This window comes from Sorex araneus, chromosome 1 (genome assembly GCF_027595985.1).
Source record: "Sorex araneus isolate mSorAra2 chromosome 1, mSorAra2.pri, whole genome shotgun sequence".
Lineage (NCBI taxonomy): Eukaryota > Metazoa > Chordata > Mammalia > Eulipotyphla > Soricidae > Sorex > Sorex araneus.
Window position 1 is genome coordinate 184,586,727 of NC_073302.1, and position 23,061 is coordinate 184,609,787.

Consider the following 23,061-nt stretch of genomic DNA (forward strand, 5'->3'; position numbering starts at 1 on the left):
AAAGAGTGAGCTATTCCCACATATATTCTCTGCAAATATCTCTGACATCTTACTCTAAAAAACAGACTTCTGGCGATTAACTATATTGACACAGAGGCCAAGTGAAGTAGTGATTAATGAAAGTTGCAAATGTTGATATTTAGAGTAAAAATGCAAGTAATACTCTAGTATGTACATTTAGATCTTCCACCTTGCCAAGCTAAAATTGATGAATGAATATTTTTGGTTGGCTACCTGATAAAATCAAGAACTGTGAGTAGTAGAGGACTAGACTGTGCTCTCCATCATTCTTGCCTATGTAGGAGTGTTTATGAATCTGATAAATTAATGTGGTGTGGCAACCTAACCCAGAATGTACTTCATTTAAGAGATTTGACCTAACGATGTATTAAAGATATCTTAAAAGTCTCAGGCACTGTGTATAGCCTCCTGTAGTTGTTTGGAAAAACAGAGTACAACCTTATCAAATCAACTGGCATTCCATCTAAATGTACCTAATTCCACCATTCCACCTTTTGTTCTTGATTAACGTTATCAGCCCCTTTGAAAGACCAAAAGTGCCTATCCTTATACATGGGAAATAGACCAAAATTATACTATCTCTTTAACACAGTTAGAAAGATCTCCTATTTTTCAAGCATCCAAACTTAAAGTGAGCAAACATCACAGATCCTGAAAAATGCTATGTCTTAGGAAAGAAACCATAGCCCATGCACTACTTTGAGATCACATTTGCAATTCTCAACCAATTTTCAAACACCTTGTTTCTGCAGAGATAGAAATCATTCCAAGTCTAGGAATTAGTGATGCGTCAAACTGGCAACATTTGAGTTCTTTACATATCTAATTTTAACACTATATTTTAAACAAATTCAACCTAAAACAGAAAGAACCCTAATTATATCCTGGACAGAATATATGTACAGTGACGGCAGTTGCTGCAGTCAAAGCAGTGCATTTGTTGACATACTTAAAATGAATTGTGGGGAGAGGGGATCACTACAGGAAGTGCCAGAGATAAGTTCTCAGTGCAACACTAACTGTATCATGCCTAGTGGTACTCAGGGACCATGAGATTCTGGAGATTGAACACTGGACTCTTGCATTCAAAGCTTGCACTCCAGTGTAGGACCTTGCAAGTAGTCCTCAGGGTTGTGGGGTTCACTCTCAATACCACTCCGACAACTGGACCATACATTTCAGTGCCAGTGGCCAGTGGTCCTTGAGCAAGTAGAGTTGGCTTGGTGATGCCTGGGAAGTGCTTGGGGGACTACCAGGTATGTCTAAGTCCTGAGATAGTTCTCCAGTCATATCATCTAAGCACTGAGAGCCTCCAATGACATACAAGTTAAGTAATAATATGGGGCTTCACAATAAACTTAGTTTTAAGAGAAGCCCCATATTTTTCATAAGTTGTTCCTGAACATCATGCAATCTGGGTAAAAACAAAGGACTTGCTAGGGAAAGAGTGTCAAAACCATTCACTCTTCCTTAAGTGTCAGAGTACTTGCATAGCACTCTGGCTTGCATAGCCACTCTGTGCTGTTTTTATTCAACTTTCTCCGGTAGGGTGGGGTCACACTCAATAGTGATCAGGGGTTGCTCCCAACTTTGTGCTAAGAGTCACTATCAACAGTGCTTGTTGGACTATCCAGTGCCAGGGATTGAACTGGGGTCACTCAGCTGCAAGCAATTTGAAAGTTCACTTGAGAAAATTGGTTCAGGTATCACATCATAGAGGTATCCAACTGTTAAATTAAATTCTTAATATTTACAGGTAAATTTCTCCCATATTTTTATTTAAAAAAGTACTCTGAAATAATTTCAGAAATATTTTGGAGAATTTCATGTAATAATAACAGAAAATAATGTACTAAAATAACAGAATATATGTTATAGATCATACTTAAAAATACAAGTATGTAAAATATAAAAATTTGAATGATGGACTGGAGAGATAATATAGCAGGTAAGGCATGTGACTTGCACATGTCAATGTTGGTTCTATCCTTGGCATCCCATACAGTCCGCAGAGTACTGCCAGTAGTAATTCCTGAGTACAGAGACAAGAGTAACCCGAGTGTCACCACATGTGGCACCCCAAACAAACAAAATACAAAAAGCCAATACTTGCTGCTAATTGATAAAACAGTATACAATTTGCAAGAGAACTTAGAAGTGGACCAAACTTTCTCTTTCTCCCTCCCCCTCCCCTCATCTCTATACCCTGCTTTACCTCCTCTGCCATCTTAATAAAGGTCAAGAAAAAAGTTGGGAAGCTGTGAAAAGTATGAAGCACATCTGATTAGAAGGCGTTCAGAGAGTTCATAGAAAACTTCCTTTGAAACCCGGAGCTAGAGGTTATTATAACTAATTAAAGAAGAAGATTATTGGCCAAATGGGGAATAGCAAGATTGAGGAGTTAAAACAGACATGCAGAATTAGTATGTCTCATCGTTACCTTTGGTGTAAGGTGGAAGAATGGTCAGCTAAGAGTAGGATAGTAGAACATGTTTAGAGGTTAGAAGCCACGTCTTATCAAACATTGGCTTAGTTATGCCGGTTGATGACTCTCAAACAGTGAAGAGAGGAGAAAACATCTTTCCTTTATTTAAAATTACTAAGTATTTAAAATTTACTAATGCAAAATTTCTATTTATTTAAAATTACTATCAATGGAATCAGAACAAGTAGGGCATTTGCCCTACACAGCGGCTGACCCAGTTCGATTCCCGGTATCCCTTAAGTCCCACCAGGACTGATCCCTGAGTACTTGTAAGTTCTTTTAAGAGAGGCCTGAGCACCACCAGGTATGGCCCAAAACCACCCCCCCCACACACACAAAGACAAAATTATTATTGAATTATTAGATTATTTTATAACATTAGAAGTTTGAAATTATTATAAATCAACAAAGATATATGGCATATTATACTTACCACTAAAGATTATTCCAACTACCACCATATAATCGACCCTTTTACCTAAGTTACCAACACCACCTCTATGTTCTTCCTTAATACACACTTGGCAGAGATCATAAGGCTAAAGTAAACAGGAGCATGAAAAATAAATGTGTTAGTATGGAATAGCAGCTCTAAAAATCAAAATTCTACCACAACAACTGAACTTAGCAATGTCTGGTCACACAGACAGGCTGGATGGGGCTGGGGGGTGGGGGGAGGGCTGGAGGGGGGGGCAGAGTGCTGGGAACACTGGTGGAAGGCCATTAACACTGGTGCTGAAATTCTGACTGGAACACTGTATGCCTAAAACTCAAGTCTCAATAACTTTGGAAATCACAGTGTCTTAATTAAAAAAGAACTTAAAAAGTAAAAAGAGGGGGCTGGTGTGATAGCACAGTGGGTAAGCCTTGCATGCGGCAGACCCAGGTTTGATTCCCAGCATCCCATATGGTCCCCCGAGCACCGCCAGGAGTAATTCCTAAGTGCCGAGCCAGGAGTGACCCCTGTGCATCACTGGGTGTGACCCAAAAAGCAAAAGCAAAAAAAAGTAAAAAGAGTCTCAAACGTCTACTAATAATCAGACCCGAGTCCTCTCAGTGACAGCCCTTCATGGTAAAGTCAGTGTTTTCAGAGAGCAAAGGAGTCCCCTAAGAGAGGGTGTTTATGTGCTGTCAGCCTGCTTTGTGAGAGAAACTGTTTGGGGGGGGGCGGGCTGGGGGGCCAGACAAAGAATTTAAAAGGCCCCAGGACAAATGAAAGGAAACAAAGGCTGGGGTCACCAGAGAGAGAGAGAGAGAGAGAGAGAGAGAGAGAGAGAGAGAGAGCGCTGAGGAATGACAACTGCAAAAGCCCCATTCCTCAAGGTCAAAATGGTAACAGCAGAAGAAACAGCTCCCAGGCTCTGTCTACTAGCACCAACTAGCTCGTTCTTAGAGACTAACGTTCCTCCGCCTTTTCAGCCTGTCAGTCTCTCTTCACCCAGGAGCTTAATTTTAGCTCTGTATTAATTATACAGCACAATTACACACAGACAGGGGCCGGGCGCAGAGCAGCGATGGTGTGGCGCTCTGATCTCACTCTAAAACTTATTCCGGTCACCTCAGGTCCTGTGGGAGATGAGGATGTTTACTGTCTGCTCCCTCACACGGCGTTTTCTCTGGAGACGGCTGCCCAGGAACAAGCTTCCTCTGAAATGGAAGCTCTTTGCCGAGGCCTTCCAGAGAGGAGAGATTACAGATTTCTGTCAGATACCAAGCAGTGACCCCTGCAAAAAAAGGGGAAAAAAGGGGTTTTTTTTGAATGTACAGGGGTGACAAAATCAAGCGTTTCTGACAATATGCCTCAGGTCTGGGTGTGCCTAAAGGACCAGGCAGGTGGCAAATGCTTCCCAAGGGCAGCGTGATTCAGACGTGGATTTTCCTGTCATCGCTGCAGTTTTGGTGCCTGTGAAAGGGCCCGCACACAAAGCTCAGCAGAAATATCTCTGCACTTCCCCCAAGCCCAGCTGCTTGCCCTTGTCGTCTTAAAATTGGCACTTCAGTGAGCTCCGAGTCTGAGGGCAACGGTGAAACAGGAGACCAGAAGAATCTATTCATTAAGCTTGGTCACTAAATGAATCTTTCCCTCTACGGCCAGTGTTGAAGTAGAGTTAATGAGGATGAAACAGAAACTAAACAGGGACATACTTAGTCACAGGCTGTACCTCATGGCCTCACTCCCTGACCAAAGAATCAGGACAGCTCCTTCCTGGCATCAAAGAGACCGGAAGCAATGGGCCAGCAGGCCGGGCACACAGGCGACCGTTACTCCCTGTGTCTGTGACTGGAAGCGTAGCAATTAGGTGCTTGCTCAGCACAACACTGACCAACCAGAACTGCAGCCCTCTCCTCTCACCAGGGGCACTTCTCCATTGGTAAGTCACTCTCGCATGCATCACGCTCTTCCGATGTCCAAGCTCCACCATCTGCTGAAGCTATAGTCATGCACAAAAGAAATCCCATTCTCACAGAGATTTTGCTGGGCAGATGGAGTAACCGGCAAGGCCCCAAAGCACAGACAGATTTTTCAGGCAAGAAAAAATGCCTTGGTGTCCACTGAGACACAATTAGATAATAACCCCAGATTGGAGATAAGGGAAGAGTCAGTTTAGTGAGCTCAGCTCAGAGCCCAGAGTGGAAACCCAGGCCCAAAGAGCAAAGAACATGAGACATGTCTAGGAGGCAAGATCTTCCCTGCTGTGACAAACATTGCATTTGATCTTCTCCATGTCATGTCAGGTGGATATATATATATATATAAAACGGGGAACACAGCCATGGGATAAACTCATTTGGGCACTGCAGTTCCAGAAAGAAAGTGTCGACCAAAGGACAGTTGCAGCTTTAAAAGTTCGAATTCCCAGCATCCCAATGTCTGTGTGACACGAATAATAATTCTTCATCTTCTACTAACCTGTTTCCTCACTGGGAAGAATGGGCTGATGACAGAGCAGGTGAAAGTTATCTGGCACAGATCTTGGCTCACAGAGATGCTGAGAGAACATCTGTCAGAACCAATCAGTGTGTGTGTGTGTGTGTGTGTGTGTGTGTGTGTGTGTGTATGTGTGTGTGTCTTTGTGTGTGTGTGAACATGTGCCAGAGATAAAGTTAAGGTGTTAGCAGACATTTAAAGATTTAACCTTGTAGTGAAATAGACTTTATTGTTATCACCTTTTTAAAGATAGGCAGCAGAAATTGTAAGTACTCAAGCAAGTTCCCCCTTTTCTGTAAAACCGGAACCTAGGCACAGCCATGCTCAAGGCCCCTCTCCACACGTTCGGACAAGCCTCATGCATGAAGGTACCAGCAGAGGAACCCAGGTGTGTGTAATCCCATCAACGGCCAACATCCAGAGACTTAAAAGCAAGCTCCCAGAAGCGATATCTTATAACCTACTTCTCCCTCTGGGAGAAACTAGCAAGCTACTGAGAGTTTCCTGCCCACATGGGACAGCCTCGCAATCTTCACATGGTGTATCCATATGCCAAAGCCAGTAACAAGCTGGATCTCATTCCCCTGACCCTGAAAGAGCCTCCAATGTGGCATCATTGGGAAGGCTGAGTAGAGAGAAGCTTCTAAAATTTCAGGGATAGGACAGAATGGAGAGGTTACTGAGACCGCTCGAGCAATTCAACGATCAATGGGATTTCATGATTCATGATTCATGATTCATTATTATAATCTTGAAGGGACATGTAAAGAGAGGCTTCTAAAAATCTCAGGGCTAGGATGAATAGAGATGTTACTGAGACCGCTTGAGAAATCCAACGATCAACGGGATGATGATGATGATGATGATGTGATGATGATGATGATGATAATCTTGAATAACAGCAGTAGGAATTCTAAACACTATGATGAAGTATGTTGAGAATTATACATTTTTGTCATTTTTTTTGCTTTTTTGGGGTCACACCCAGCAATGCTCAGGGGTTAATCCTGGCTCTGCGCTCAGGAATTACTCCTATTGGTGCTCAGGGGACCATATGGAATGCTGGGAATCAAACTCGGGTCGGCTGCATGCAAGGCAGACACCCTACCCGCTGTGCTATTGCTCCAGCCCCCATTTTTGTCATTTTGATCCAAAAAATGTACCCTACCATTTTACACACGAGGCATGGGGGGACAGCAATCAATGAAATAAAACATGTACCATCAAAATATAGTAACAACAAGAGATACATAATGTCATGGATAGGGCTCTATTTGAGCAAACACTGAATATTGAACATTGTTATGTAAATTTAGTTTCCTTTTTTGGGGGGTAGACCCTTATTCAAATGGAAATATCTATGTCTGTATGGCTATTCAATTAGTTACCTGTCAAATGCTGTCAAATAAACTTCACCCCTACACTGATTTCCTGAGTCCGTTTTGGCAATCGAAGGCGGGGAGGTGAGGGTGCAGTGTTCTAAGGAGCACAGAACTTGAATACAGGAGGAGTATATGTGCTAGGTGAGGTTGTGGGGTTCAGGAAGGAGGAGGAAAATGGTGTCCCTCACATAGCTGCCTATGCCAAACACTGACAACACAAAAGTAATTTCACTATTATTTTAAGTAACCACCTGCTACTGCTTTCAAAGAGAAAATTTTTTTTTCACAGAACACATTTTCAAAGTCAGGCACAATGTTTGAGGTCTGAATTACTATTCCTTCCATTAGCATGGATAATCTGGAGTTGACTGTGTGTGTGTGTTCAATCAAAGCTAGCCCCGAGCGAGTTCTAAAATACAGCTATTACATGGCTCCCTCCCACTCTTGCCCCGCATAATGAATCCTGAAGGAGAAAGGGTGTTCAAACAGGCTGAAGCATAATTTTTAGTGCGTGGGTAAATAGGGAGGGGGGTGCACAGCATTTTAAAATAGGTAGGAGAAAGGAGCATGGGTGTGTCTTTCCCTAAGACAGCAAGAATAGTCCCTTTTTTTAGAACAAAGATGAGGCAAGAGGGACACAGTGAGATGTGATTGGTCGGTTCCTCTTTACTTCCAAAGGAAGATGCCAGGGTTGAAAGCAGAGTCCATCCCAAACATCAGAGACCAGCCAGGGAGGGAGGGAGCAGGCTTCAGGGACTGTCAGATCTCTGTGATAAGGAATGGACCCATTATGCTGCATTTTCAGAAGTGGCCCTCTTCTTATCCTCCTTTCAAAAGAAGCCCCCTCTATTCACCTTCTCATTAAAACAGCCTCTTCAGAAAAAATGCTGAGGCCACACAAAGCAGGACATTCATCACTAGGGCAACCCGTGTGCTCCCTGAAAGCTGGCAAACACAAAGGGCTCGCGAGGGCTTTGCAGGGAGGGTAGCTTTATTTGCCTCAGACCACATTTCAGATGAAATGTTGGACTGAGATGGAAAGCAAGTTCTATTTTTTGTAAGGTTTTTTTGGTACTAGGAATTCTTATGAAACATGAATTAAGAGCAATCATTTAATTTTACTTTAAAAAATGGGCAACTTCTTGGGTGATATTAAAACCAAATTTTTCTTTACCAAGACATACCTCCAGCTATTCCATCTTTCTGCTATCCTATTAATACCACCTAAATTTAATGTGGCTAATTGTCTCCCAAGATGGCCTGGATATTAAATCTGCAAGAACCATTTATATATTGTTCTTCTCATCTTCTTGCCAACCTACCCTCAACTCTCAACTGTCTTCTTCCTGTCTTCTTATCAAAGACCACACACACACACACACACACACACACACACACACACACACAGAGGCATACATAGAAATTCATATGCACACGTCTCTTTCTTCAAGACCAGCAGAAGCACAGCCAGCTATAGCTCATACATAATGTGTGAGATGGTGCCAGAATCTGGCGACAGCACTATTCACACATATAATGCAGTTTACTGCAACTCCTTTTTGTCTTGCATATTCTTTTTAAAGATTTGAGATATTAAAGTTAATCTCTCTCCCTCAAAAAAAAATCTCTACAAAGTGGAGCTATAAGAACAGACTGTCATATAGCAAACTTTCTTAAATCAACTTTTAGTTTGCTTACTTGGCCAACTCTCTTTTCCCTGGCATATTTCTGCTTTTTCAAAAAGAATAAATAACATTATTACATTTGGTCATGATAATACTACTGTATCTCAGCTCTTTTTTAATTTGCTGTTGATAAAGTTTTTTCTCCTTCACTCTTTGGAGAAATACCATCTTCTGAGAAATCATATTTCACATATTAGAATCTCAAGCAGAAGTTCTGTTGTGGACACCTGGGGCAATTTTCTCAGATGTAGGAGAGACATCAGCTGGAGTGTGAAATTAAATCTTTTTTCTTTTCCATTTATTCCAAAGAGTTGGGTGAATTAGTTTTGTACTCATGTTTCATAAACTATTTCATTTTGTTTTATCACTGTATCACTGTATCATTGTCATTCTGTTGATCCTCCATTTGCTCAAGTGGGCCCAGTAATGTCTCCATTCATCCTAGCCTGAGATTTTAGCAGCCTCTCCTTACTCATCCTTCCCAATGGTACCGCATTAGAGGCTCTTCAGGTTCAGGGGAATGAGACCCATCATTGCTACTGTATTTGGCATATGAATACGCAACAGGGAGCTTGCCAGGCTCTCCCCCATGCGAGCAGTAAACTCTCAGTAGCTTGCCAGTTCTCCCAAAAGGGAGAACTAGGCTATCAGATGTTGTCCAGCAACATCTCAGCCACGTGCTTCCAGGAGCTTGGTTTTATAGTCTCTGGGTATTGGCCATTGATGGGATTACATGGCCTGGGGGCAGTTTCTGCGTGTGACTGCCTAGCTACTGAAAAATAGTGAATCTGGGTGGAAGAGGCCCAGTCCCGTTCTGAGCAGCCTTGGAGTTCTCGGCCCCGGGTCCCACACACCTGGGTTCCTCTGCCGGTTCCTTCATGCGTGAGGCTCATCCAAACATGTGGAGAGTGGCCTTGAGCCATATATGCATGTGTGTGTATATATATACATATATATACAAAATATATTTTTATATCTACAAAAAACCCTAATTTTTTAATTGAGCTGAAATACATAACTCTTTCACATTTACCAACATAGAATTAGTGAGATCAAGAAAACAAATAAGTAGAGTTAATAATTACTTAATGATATCTAAAATACTAATCTAAGTCTTGGGATTCTACAATTAGTAAGATACAAATTCCATTTGCTCCAGATAAAAAGCAAAGAAGGCCAGAGAGATAGAATAAGGGCTAAGGGGCTTGACTTGCAGGCGTTTTTGCTTCTCTCCTGCCCTGGAATAAATCCCTGGCATGACATATGGTCCCCTGAGCTCTTTCAGAGGTCACTCCTGAGTACATAGGCAGGAGCCTCTGAGCACTGCCGAAGTGTGACCACAAACAAACAAAAACTCAAAAGGATGGAGTATTTATCCATTTACAAAGAGAAGTTTAGTTTCTCCAAGTAATCATACTTCTGGTTACCTAGCTAAACCAGAGCAGTTTAAGGTCTCATATAAATTTCAAAAGCATAAATGGAATCCTAAGATTAAAAGGTTTGAAAAGTCCTATTTCTAACAGATCAAGAGTAGAGGGAAGAAACAAAGACCAAAGAAGAGACAAGGGTTTCAAAACGTTCAACTATGAAAAAGGAGCCATTGCATTTTTATTAGAAGAGAGCTTTGGATTCAAGGATGCTGTGTGTGCATGCGCATGGGAGTGTGTGTGTTAAAATCGACAGTCCTTGAACTCGAACATGTGAAACTGTTAGGGCTAAGGATTATTTTCACGAGAGGAGTGTAGGATTGGTAGAGTTGGAATAAGGAAAATAAAATGCCTTTGAAGATAGCGAGGGATTAGCCTAAGAGAAGGAAAAGCTCAATTGCCTTAATAGAAAAGGTGAAAAGAATTGATGTTGTAAAAATTTCGGGCTTTGAGACCAGAAGTTAAGAAAATGCTCAGCTTATGGGTGTTATATGCGTGGTAAATAAGGAGGCAATTTTCTGTGCTGAGGATGAGGGGAGAGAGTGGGAACATGTAATTAGTAGGAGACTAGAGAATATATAAAAGCATTCCTGCAGAGAGTGTGAGGAATCTGACAATGGAAGAAGGTAGGCGTTCCAGGGATCACTGAAAATGCTGTTGACTAAAGTCAAAGACCATAGACTTCGAAGTGCTCAAGTCACTGTATCTTTCAAGATTTTTTTAAAACTTCATTATAAAACATGTACATAAAAGCATATAAATATATATAGCTAAAGTAATTCTATTAGTATTTTTATCCTGTAAGAAAATTAAAGACTTTAAGATGCTTTCCCTAAATTTATTCACCCCATGTCGCAATTATCTAGTATTTACTATTGCGCTTTAAAGCATTATCACCATTTTATGTAGTAAGTGTTCATTTATATTTACCCACATCTATATCACTTCTTATACTTGCCATTCCTACATTTATTTTAGACCTTTCATGTAGTCTTACCATTCTGTAGAATTTATCTTAGTCAAATTACTGAGAACCAAAAGGGAAGGATGAAGGGGGTAGGTAAATCAGGTAAAAGAGGTTAATTGTATGGTGAAGGGTAGAGTTGGATTGTTTAGTGCTGAAGATAATGTATTATATACAGATGTTGATTGAAATTGATGCCCACTTGAAACCTATATAATAAATCAATATTACTCCAGTATTTTATAAAAATGAAACTTCTTAAGTGAGCAAGAGTAAGCTACAGCAAATGCCACCATTTTCAAGTCTCTGAAATTTATTTCATAGCATCATCTTTTTATAAAATTGTTTTTTAATTTGGGCACCATAACTTACAATACTGTTAATGTTAGTGTTTTATGCTTATGACATTCAAGCATCACTTGCTCCACTTCCCTCCACTATTGTCCCCAAGTTCCCATCTTACCCTATACCCACTCCCTGTCACTGTAAGCTCAGTTCTGTACCAGTTCTCAGGTCCTGCTTTTGGACATTTGTTATTTCCCTACTATATTTCTTTATATCCCACATTTGGCAGAGTTCACTCTGTGTCTGTCCCTCTTCTCCTGCTTCTGAATGACTTCTTCCAGTGTGACTCTTCTCATCCCTTCTGTTCCCATCCCTGTAGCCACAAATTGCATGAATTTGTCTTTTATAGTGGCTAAGTAGTATTCTGCTGTGTAATATGCCAAAGTTTCTTTACCCAGTCATCTGTTCTGGGATACATGAATTGTTTCTAGACTTGGGGTTATTGTAAATAGTGCTGCAATGAATACTGAAGTGTGTATGTCTTTTGGGAATAGAGTTTTAGGAACATCTTGATTTCAAGAAGTGAAATTGCCAAGTAATATAGAAGTTCAATTATAACTTTTTAAAGAAGTGTCCTGGCTGGAGAGATAGCACAGCGGGCAGGGCATTTGCCTTGCACGCAGCCAACCTGGGTTTGACTCCTCCGCCCCTCTCGGGGAGCCGGGCAAGCTACCAAGAGTATCTTGCCCTCACAGCAGAGCCTGGCAAGCTACCCGTGGTGTATCTGATATGCCAAAAACAGTCAGTGGCAGTGAAAGAAGTGTCCATGTTGTTTTCCACAAAGGTCATACCAGCTGACATTCTCAGCAGCAATAGATAAGGGTTCCTATTTCCCCACATCCATACAAACATTGGTTGTTTTTGTTCTTTGTTATGCGTGCCAATCTCACTGGTGGGAGGTGATATCTCATTATTGTTTTAATTTAACTTTCTTTGATAAGTGATAAAGCAAATTTCTTCATTTACCTATAGACCATCTGTATATTTTCTTTAAAGACATTTCTGTTCATCTTTTCTCCCCCTTTTTTATGGAGTTGGTTGCTTTTATCTTGTCAGTTTCACAAATTTTTTTACATTATATTTATATTTTACAAGTGTTTGGATATTAATTCTTTATCAGATGAGTGGTGGAAAAATATTTCTCCCAATCTCTAAGTGTCTTATTATTCTGGTCATTGTTTCTTTCATGGCGCAGAAAATTTTTAGTTTGATGTAGTCCATTTGTTTATCTTAGTTTCTGTTTGCTTGGCCAGTGGCATTGAATCATTGATGATATCTCTAGGTTCAATATCATGAAGTATTGTACTTATGTTTTCTACAGTATTATATCTTTGTTTTCAAAAGTTTTTTTCTTAGGTTAAATTGACAGAAAGTTTCTTTGAGTATAGAGATATCATTTCACTGATGTCTGGCTTTCATTGCCAGTATTGTAAAGTCAACTATCAGTTTAACAGTTGCTCCTTTAAATACATTTTGTAGCCTATACACCAAATAAATTAATATGTTCAATTAAGATATTTTGAAACTGTTCTCAAATATCTCTCAATATTTTCCCATTTATTCTGCAGCTGCATTGTAAAGTGTCTAGGTATAAAGTCTATATTTATTTCTACTACTTACTTGATGGGTTTTGATTCTTGGGATTGGTGTGTGTCAAGGAGTTTCATACAAATACCAGTCTTCATTTCTTCAAATATTGTTTCAAACCCTATTCTCTAGCTTTTCAAAGGAAAAATACCCTTTACCCTCTCCTTTTCTACATTTTGTAGTTCATTATTTTTTTCTCTAATGTTCTTCTCATTTAGTTCTGTGCATAGTGTGTTGTTATAGTCACATGTCAAGGGCCAGAGAAATAGTTTGGGGGTTCAGTTGCTTCCCTTGGATGCAGCCAAATCCGGTTCGATCCCCAACATCACACATGGTTGCTGGGCACCGTTAGGGGCAAAAAGCCAGAAGTAAGCCCTGGACAGTGCCCGGTTGGCTCAAAACTCACACACATTCCAAGAGAGTCAAATATTGCTTTTAATTTGTATTGCCTTTTTTTAAATTTCTAGACATTTTACTGATTTCTATCTGGGTCTTTTTGAACAACCTTTAAGTTTTTCTATGCTACCATTTAGTTCCTTAAATAAAGTCAGCAAAAATGTTTGTAACTGTGTCCAGAAATTCATTAGTAAAATCTTTGTTGACAAATTTCTCCTATTATTTCTATATTTTCTTTTTGTGATGTTCTATTGTCTTGAGTTTCTGGTTATAACTTTGACTATATACTTTTTTACTCTCCCTAAAAAATTATTTGGGGACATTCCTTGAAACTTGGAGCATAAAATTATCTACACCCACAATGAATCTAAAAATTGACTTGTGTCTGGAAACCAAGAACACTGCCAGTCTGTAACCACTTTCAAACAAATTCTTGGCTTGAGATTTTCCTGCTCTCATGAGGCCTTATGAAATAGTCTGCAGATCTGCACAACTTGGCCTGTAGTTATAACTTTTTAAAAATTACTTTTGGGCAGTAGAATGATAGTAAAGCAGGTAGGGTGTTTACCTTCCACGCAGTCAACCTGGATTCAATACCCAGCATCCCATACGATCCCCGATCCCCAGAACACTGAACACGGTCAGGAGTAATTCCTAATTGCAGAAACAGGAATAGCTCCAAAACATTGCCAGGTGTGCACCCGCCCCCCCACTCCAAAATTATTTCTTCCATTTCTGTCCCCTCTGCTTTCCTCTGAGATTCCAAGGCTACCATTCTCTTGTGATTTTTATCAGATTCACGTTTTCTCAAGAGCATAGTCCTTTATTATTTTGGTTTAAAGTGAAGACAGTTTATTACTAGGTTCTCCACTTGTATTGGATCTGGGCCTTAAATCACTAAGTCACCAAAAACAAAGTACAATTCTTATGTCATTAGAAAATGTTTCTGAGATAAGTGATTTACAGTTCAGCTTATTTTGTGAACTTCCAGTTACCCTTACATTTAAATTCATCATTCACTGTGAGACTGATCCATCTAGAGTGGAAAGAAAAGAAAATTCCCTGCCATAGAGGCAGTCCTGGGTGGGGAGTGGAGGGCAGTGGCATGATGTAAACTGGTGATATTGAGAAATATATACTGGTGAAGGGATGGGTGTTGGGACATTGTATGACTGAAATCCAATCAGGAACAATTTTGTAACTGTGTATGTCACAGTGATTTCATTTGAAAAAAAGACAGTGATAGAGAGCAGGTTTGAGTCTGGTGGATAAGACATTCACATATTATCTCTTTAAAAAATTGATTTAGGGTTCTAATAAAATTGGGAATGAAAACAAAAAAAAGACTGGGAAAGACGAAACACTAGCTCACTCGAAAAGCCTTAGATAAAGAATTTATTTCATGGGGACCCGGAGAATTTATAATCTATAGTCCATATACAGAATGAAATGTTCCTCTGAAATGTGTGCAAAGTTAAAAGCAGAAACACTGGCCAGAGAGATGGTACAGCGGGGAGGGCATTTGCCTTGCATGTGGCCAATCTGGATTCAATCTTCAGCATCCCATATGGTCCCCAAGCACTGCCATGAGTTAATTCTGAGTGCAGAGCCAGGAGTAACTCTTAAGAATCACCAAGTGTGGCAAAAAAAAAACCACAACAACACCCACAATGAAAGCAATAAAGGATGCAGGAGGGAAAGGCCTGAGATTCTGAACTCTGTGGAAAACAGAAGGTAGACACTGTTGCTTGTGACAGGAATGAATGGGTGTGGCACCCTGTACTGAGTGTTCCAGAGAGTCTGGATAAAAGAGTGGAGCACCTCAGCTGAGTATGCAAAGGAGAACATTTTAATGATATAGGCAGTATTTTGAGTATCAGCATGAAAATTTGCCTATTAATCTAGTCATCAATTATTAAGGTGGAATTCATGATACTTCTTCAAGAATGTTCACCAGTCCAGGTACGAACATGGAGAAAATTGTGGTTTTGTTCCATCCATGACCAGTGTCATAAAATTAGAAAGAAGATATAACAAATCATTTTGGGTAATTAATTATAAATTAATTTGAAGTTTTGAATGATAAGGGATGATCTAGAAAAGAGAAGATGAAAACATAGGAAATTTTTGAAGCATTAAAGATCATTGTATCACTGTCATCCCATTGTTCATCGATTTGCTTGAGTGGGCCCAGTAACGTCTCCATTTGTCCTAGTCTTGAGATTATAGCAGCCTCTCTTTACTCATCCTTCCCAATGGTGCCACATTGGAGGCTCTTTCAGGTCAGGGGAATGAGACCATCATTGTTACTGCTTTTGGCATATCGAATACGCCACAGGGAGCTTGCCAGGCTCTGCTGTGTAGGCAGGAAACTCTCAGTAGCTTGCCAGGTTCTCTGAGAGGGAGAACTAGGCTATAAGAGGTCGAGTGGCCTCCAGGAGCTTTGTAGTCTCTGGATTTTGGCTGTTGATGAGATTACATGGTGCCAGGGGCAGCTCATGGGTGTAATTGCCTACCTACTGGAAAAAGGTGGATCTGGGTGGAGGAGGTCCAGTCCCAATCTGAGAAGGCTTGGAGATCTCAGCCCCAGGTCCCGCACACTTGGGTTCCTCTGCCACTTCCTTCATGCATGAGGCTCATCCGACTGTGTGAAGAGGGGCCTTGAGCATGGCTGTAGCTGGGTTCCAGAGGTCTTCAGTTGCCAGGGCTCTGCTTGGGGCAAGGAGGGAAACTCTACTCACCCACTCCAAGAGGCCCATGTGAAGACAGACAGGCGTGAGGGCAGACGATAGATGATAAAATAGAGACCTCAATGAGGTCCAAGAATCGACGTACCAGGAGCAAACTAATGACAATCAAGAAATTGGAAAAGACAAGGACTCTCTAAATTTATAGTCTCCAAGATAATGAAGGTAATCATGACTGGGAGGTGAGCAATGGAAATGCTGTGGCTAGAAGAACATTTAAAACCTCAAAAGTCTTAGGTTTTAAAACTATTCAAGATGAGATCAGATACAGAAAAAACAAAGGACCATAACATAGATCCAAGTCTTTTGGAAGTGAGTAAAAATCAGTATTACTAACATATATGTCAGGCACAAGGTGAAGTAGAAGAGAATATACCAGAAGTAATTTACCTCAAAGCCACAAAGGAAGTGAGTGTCACCTTAAGAATTAAGGTGATGTATGGGTCCAAAGAGATAGTACAGCAGGTAAGTCTCATGCCTTACATGCGGCCAACCTGGGTTTAATCCTCAGCACCTCATATGGGCTCCTCGAGCACTTCCAGGATAGTGATCCCTGAATGCAAAGCCAGGAGTTGGCTCTGAACACAGTTGGGTCAAAAAGAAAAATAATGTAATGCATATGCATTTGTGTATATATGTGTATATATATAATTATTGTATTTAATTCTCAAATATGTGAGGATAATTATGAGATGGCAGATTTACAAAACAACCTAACTGGACTTAAAATGCTTAAAATTGACATAAAATGCTATATCACTGTGTACCTCGGTCAGATCATATGATTCATTTTCTTCTCATCTGCCAATAGACAATTGTTTATAAATTGTTTCCAAGTTTAGATGATTGTGAATAATGCTACTATTAAAATATGGGTGCTCATCTCTTTGAATCTGATTGGGTAAAGAAGTGATATAGCACCATGGAACAACACATAGGTATTAAATTCTACCATTTGTAGTAAAAGAGGATGGATTCACTTGGTATTACAGGAAGTGAAATAAGTCATATGGAGAAAGAAAAACACTGTATGAGTCCACTCCTATATCGAAGATAAAACAATAAACAAACATAACAAAATAACAACAACTCTTAGGTTATAAAAACAAAATAAAGATTATCAAAGAAGAGGAGAGAATGATGGGTAAATCTGATAAATCAATCAATGGTGGAGATTACAAGCTAGATTTTTAAAATATTATTGAATCATCATAAGACAAACTATTGAAAAGCTGTTCTTGATTGTATTTCAGTCATACACTGCTCCAACAGCCACCTCCCCACCAGTCTACATTTCCCACTACCAGTCCCCAGTTTCCCTCCTACTACCCCACCACTACCCGCACGCCAGCCTGCCTCTATGGTAGGAACTTTTCTCCTTTTTTTTTTTTTTTGCTTTTTTTTGGGTCACACCCAGCGATGCACAGGGGTTACTCCTGGCTCTGCACTCAGGAATTACCCCTGGCCGTGCTCAGGGGACCATATGGGATGCTGGGATTTGAACCCGGGTCAGCCGCGTGCAAGGCAAACGCCCTACCCGCTGTGCTATCTCTCCAGCCCAAGAAAGTGGGAAGTAGAACTTTTCTCCTTTGAACATTGTGGTTTTCAATGCAGAGACTGAAAGTTTATCATGCCCTTTACCTACTTTCAACACTCAGTTCTTGCCCAGAATGATCATTTCCAACTGTTATTATCAGACTGGTCCCTTCTCTACCTCTGCCTCATACATACTTGTGGTAGATTCCAACCATTGACCAGCCCTTCTGGCCACTATTTTCCCTAGCTTTGAATATTAGTCTCATACTTTTTTTTATTCACCACAAATGAATGCAGTCATTCTAAATCTGTCCCTCTCCTTCTGACTCCTTCCACTCAGCATAATAGTCTCCATGTCCATCCATTTATAGGCAAACTCCATGACTTCATTTTTCCTAGCACATGTGTAGCATTCCACTGTGTAGATGTACCAAAGTTTCTTTATTCAGTTATCTGTTCTTGAGCACTTAGGTTGTTTCCAGATTCTGGCTATTGTGAACAGTGCAGCGACGAACATAGGAGTGCACATGATGTTTCTGCTGTGTTTTTGAGCCCCCAGAGTAAATTCTCGGAAGTGGTATTGCTAGATTAAATAGAAGCTCAATTTCTAGTTTTTTGAGAAATGTTCATATTGTTTTCCAAAAAGGCTAGACCAGTCGGCATGCCCACTAATAATGAATGAGAGTCCATTCTTCCCCGCATCTGTGCCAGCACTGGTTGTTCTTGTTCTTTTGGATGATTGCCAGCCTCTGTGGTATGAGATGATATCTCATTGTTGTTTTGATTTGCACCTCCCTGATGATTAGTAATAAAGAGCATTTTTTGTGTGGCTTTCAGCCATTTGAATTCCTTCTCTGAGGAAGTTTCCATTCATTTTTTTCTCTCCATTTTTTGATAGTGTTGAATGTTTTTTACTTGTAAATTTCTACCAGTGCCTTGTACATCTTTGATGTTAACCTGTTTTCAGATGGATATTTGGTGAATAATTTGTTCCCATTACATGGACTATCTTTGTATTTGGTCACTGTTTCTTTTGATACACAGAAGCTACTTAGCTTAATGTAGTCCCATTTGTTTATCTTTGCTTCCACTTGCTTGGTCAGTGCTGTTTCGTGTTTGAAATTGCTGTTAGTTTCAATGTCATCACAAAGTAGATTTCTAATGGCAAACATAGATTTATTTACCTGAAATATAGATAATATTATAAGCCAATGCACGGCAGAACCTGGCAAGCTACCCTTGGCATATTGTATATGCCAAAAACAGTAATAATAATTCTCACAATGAGAGACATTACTGGTGCCCGCTCAAACAAATTGATGAGCAATGGGATGATAGTGACAGTGACAGTAACAATGTTACTCCAATAAACAAAATTGGGAGGTCACATGTAGTGGTGCTCAGGGTTTACTTACTCCTGGCTTTATGCTCAGTGGCTGGTCTGAGTGTTGCCTGGGGACCATTTGCCGGGTCAGGGATCCGGTGGGGATAAGCTGCACGCAAGGCAAGCACTTAACTCCTGGGTTAAATTATATCTCAGGCCCAAACATTTTTTCTTAAAGATTCACTTTCTCCTCTTCAAATATCAAGTCAAAAGCAAGAGGCAGTTTGTCATCAAAGAATTCATTTCATTAATGACTCAGCTAACCGTTCAATAGCCAACATATGGAGATCTTTAGTAAAGCTGTTATGAATAATATGGTTCAGGATAACTCTCTCAGGCCATTGGTATTCTGTATGTGCTGAACAAAAATAAATAAATAAATATGTTCAAAGAATTTTCAAGGAAAAGGATCCAGAAAAACTGGAATTTGTCATGAGGAATAGTTAAATTAAAACAAAAACATAGCTAAACAAAACCCTAACAAGTAGGCATGTAGCTTGCCAATTCCTGAAAATAAAATAGCAGACTCTGACCTATAATAGTATCTTTAAATACTCAAATTAGCAATATAAAGTAAAATATGCTGTATATTTTATAGCAGTCAAAGAGAATATGTAGATAAAATATTAAAAAGATATCCAGGAATATTTGGTTAAAAAATCATGACTTCTAATAGAAAAAAATAGTGTGATAGTGAAAACAAATAATGTTTAGTAGCAAATTAGACACACCTATAAAATTAATGAATCTGATCTGGAGAATTATTTTAAATGCAGCACGAAGAGCTTAGGAGATGGGAAATAATAAAATAAATGAGGAATAAGATGAGCAATGTTAGCATTAATTAGAGCTTGAAAGTTTAACATCTTTGAAGATGTTCACCCATGAGAACAAATGGGGAAAGTGACAATATTCGCAGGTTATATGACTAAAGAATTGGTAAAATAATAACACATTTCAAGCAGAAAAGTAAATTCAATAAATTCACACCTCTTCTTTTATCAATGGAACAGGACTCCAAGTATCAGGTCATCCACAGAGGATTCCAACAGAAGTAAGCTTCTTCCCCTGGCCCTATTTACTCGACAGAACCAAATAGCAAATATTTTAGACTTTGAGACTTAATGATATTTTTTTCAGCTATTCAACACAACTGTTTTATGCAAAGCCAACCGCAGACAAAATGAAATTGAACACAAGTAGTTGTGGGCCAATAAAATTTCTTAAGATCACACTGCAAGATAGGTTTTGTTTGAACCACAGTTTGCCAACCCTTGAACCAAATGACTCTTGACTTAACAGCAACAATAATATCCCCCAAAAAGGCCTCGATTGAGGTCAGGTAAGTGTTTATTGCTTCCCCATCTCGTCAGTGCCCAGCTAACCTTACCTACCCAGTTCACCTTGAAAAACTAGGGGGAAGAAAAGTTCTGGTGAGTTTAACTCTTGCTGCAACTGAAAGGGCAAGACAAGCTGTTACTAATAATGTGGATGACAAATATAAGACTTAGTCAGTCAGCATACCACTCCACTTCTTGAATACCTCCCCACTAAAAGTCAATAGGACCAATGTAAGCAAAAGATTTAAGCAGAGAGCTCATAGGAAGTTATCTAGAATCTGATATAAGTCCCCCTCGCCTTCATTCCCTCCGAATCCACAAGATAAATAGAGCAAAGCTTATGAACAAGGGAGAAGAATAACAACAATAACTGTGAGGGGCCAGGGAACTAGGTACAAGGGTTAAAGATGCTTGCCTTGTTCATGGCCGACACAAATTTAATTCCAGGCACTGCATCTGGTCCCCTGAGGACCAGCAGGAGTGATCCCTGAGCAAAGGACCAGGAGTAAGCCCTCAACACAGCTGGAATTGTTCCCCCCCACACACACACACTCCCAGACAAAAGACACAACTGTGAACTGAAAAATGACTGAGGCAGAGAAAACACCTGAGGATACCCTTTCACATGCTCAGGCTAATCGAGAATAAGGAAGACTTTCACCAACTCTGAAAGAAGCCACAGTGATGAAACCGAAATCAGTGATGCAACCCAACACACCCTGGGGAACAAGTACCAGCAAGGGCCGCAGAGGTCAAGTCAGCATCCATCCAGGCCGCTCGCTGCTGTCGGTGAATTCTCTGGCAGTCCCTCCAGGCCAAGCCAGCATCCCAGGAAACATGTCTTCCCTTAGAATGCATTTTCTGCCTTGCCAGAAACAGAGTCTGCGGCTTCCGTGTTCTTTCACAGAAACACTGATTCAATTACGCTAGGACCTTTCTGTGTGTTCTGAGCTACCGGGCAGAATTCCAGAAACAAATGTGAACATTCCCTCAAACAGAATGTAACTTTCCAAGGCTGCTCAGAGCAGTGGCACGGGCAGCCCAGGCTGGGTCGCGGGCAGAGGCGCAGCACCTGGACGCCCCGCTCTCTGTTTGCTGGGCCCATAGGTTACACGTAGTTTCACAGCTTCTCAGGCAGTTCCAGGTAAGGCCACCTGTATTTTTGTTACCCTCTGGAAATGCTAGTTAAGTTTTTCTTAGTCTACTTGCAGGCTCCTTTTCCAGCCTTGTAAGTTTTATCGTGACTTCTATTCCATTTAATCTGTTCAGTTAATGATCCAATACCTATTACATTATTTAAGTGCTCATACAAAAGGGTGTGGGACAAAGGAAGAGGGACAAAGAAAGGAAGACAGAAAATGCATATTCCTTTCACCCTTAGTATCTCTAGCATTTCCCACCATTTTGGAAGGTCTTTCCTCCTCCAGAAACCCTGTCGCGGATAGAATGAGCAAATACTTTTATAAAGATATCATTCATTCTCCTAATTTGACATTCAGAGAAAAACAGATCAACAGGTTAAATGACTTCTCTAGGAGATAGATAGCAGTCAGACTCAAGAGCACTATTCAGTCCTGTGCTTTTTTTTAAATGTCATATCAGTTATATTTTAAAGTGTGAACATTTTTTAATTTTAAAGATAATTTAAAGATGCCATAGTTTACCACATTTTAATAACATTCATTTTCTTTATACAGCATTATAATTCAACATGAGTCCATACTATATTACAAGATCTATCAAAATTATAATTTCCATTCTTCTCCATACAACTGATTCCTTTGACCAGATTTATCTACCGTCAATGATTTCTGATAACCGCCAAATATTCTTATAGAATATTTGAAGCTTTAATGTTTAACTTATGATTTCAGAACTCCTTTTTTTTTTTACTTAAACAGTTCTGATTTCATGCTTTGTCTGCATCTTGGGAAGCCCTGCCCTGCCTCCACCCTCCCCCCAAAAAAACCCACAAATTTATAGAAGTCATAGAATCTGACGATTGAGTAAGCATCATGCTTGTGTGACCTTGCATTATTGGAGAACAGTTAGGGAAGCCACAGATGTAAGTGATACCTTCTCGGCTCTGATCTGCCAGGGAAGTAAGGGAACACTCAACAGGGAGAGCTCCTGGGTGCCGTTACCCGCCTGTTCTGAGAGTGAGCCAGGACAGGAGAGTGAGAACAGGAGGAGACAGTGTAAGAAAATTCCCTTGTCTGCAGCTGATTCAGCCATCACCCTGGTTCGATCAGCAACGCTGCACATTTTTCTGCCCCCGTCCCCCACCCACACACCAGCAGGAGTTACCCTGTAGCAGAGAGCCAGGAGAGTACCTGGAAACCCTCAGGTGTCCCAGCACCCACCCCCATGAAAAAAGTGATCTTCAGGCTACATAATACATCCTGAATTTAACCCCCACCACCTTGAATCTCAGAGGAAGCGGTGTGCCCTGAGCACGAAGCAGAGAGTAGCGCTGAGCACCTCCATCGTACTAAAAACTTAATTCAAGTCCTTCCTGTACATTAAAAAAAAAGGGGAGGAAAAAAATAAGTAGAAGCCTAGACTGGAACAAGTCTTAACTCTTTTAGGTCCAGAAAGAGATGTGAGCAGTCTTCATCAGAAAAGCCAGCTTCTTGGTCTTCGGTGAAGAAGAGTCAAGGGCACGCTGGTGCAGAGAGCCGGAAGCCTGCTTAAGCAGAACCTGCACGGCTGGCGCAGGTGTGGGCAAACAGGGGGCAGCAGTGCACTAAGGGCTGCTTTCAGGGGCACTGAGACATGGGCGAGCAGCGCATAAAAGCAGGAGAGGTGGGGCAGGGAGGGCAGTACTTCAATG

The 23,061-nt window shown here is 40.5% G+C and overlaps 1 long non-coding RNA gene across 1 annotated transcript in view; it reads right to left on the reverse strand.

The window, feature by feature from the left end:
• LOC129400090 (uncharacterized) overlaps nt 1-21,037 on the reverse strand; it is a 35,797-nt gene extending 14,760 nt beyond the window's left edge. The window contains exons 1-2 of the long non-coding RNA XR_008627426.1: nt 20,963-21,037; nt 4,065-4,230 (exon numbers count right to left, since the gene is read on the reverse strand). This is a non-coding gene — a long non-coding RNA (uncharacterized LOC129400090). The remainder of the gene's footprint in view (nt 1-4,064; nt 4,231-20,962) is intronic.
• Nucleotides 21,038-23,061: the final 2,024 nt, after the last annotated feature.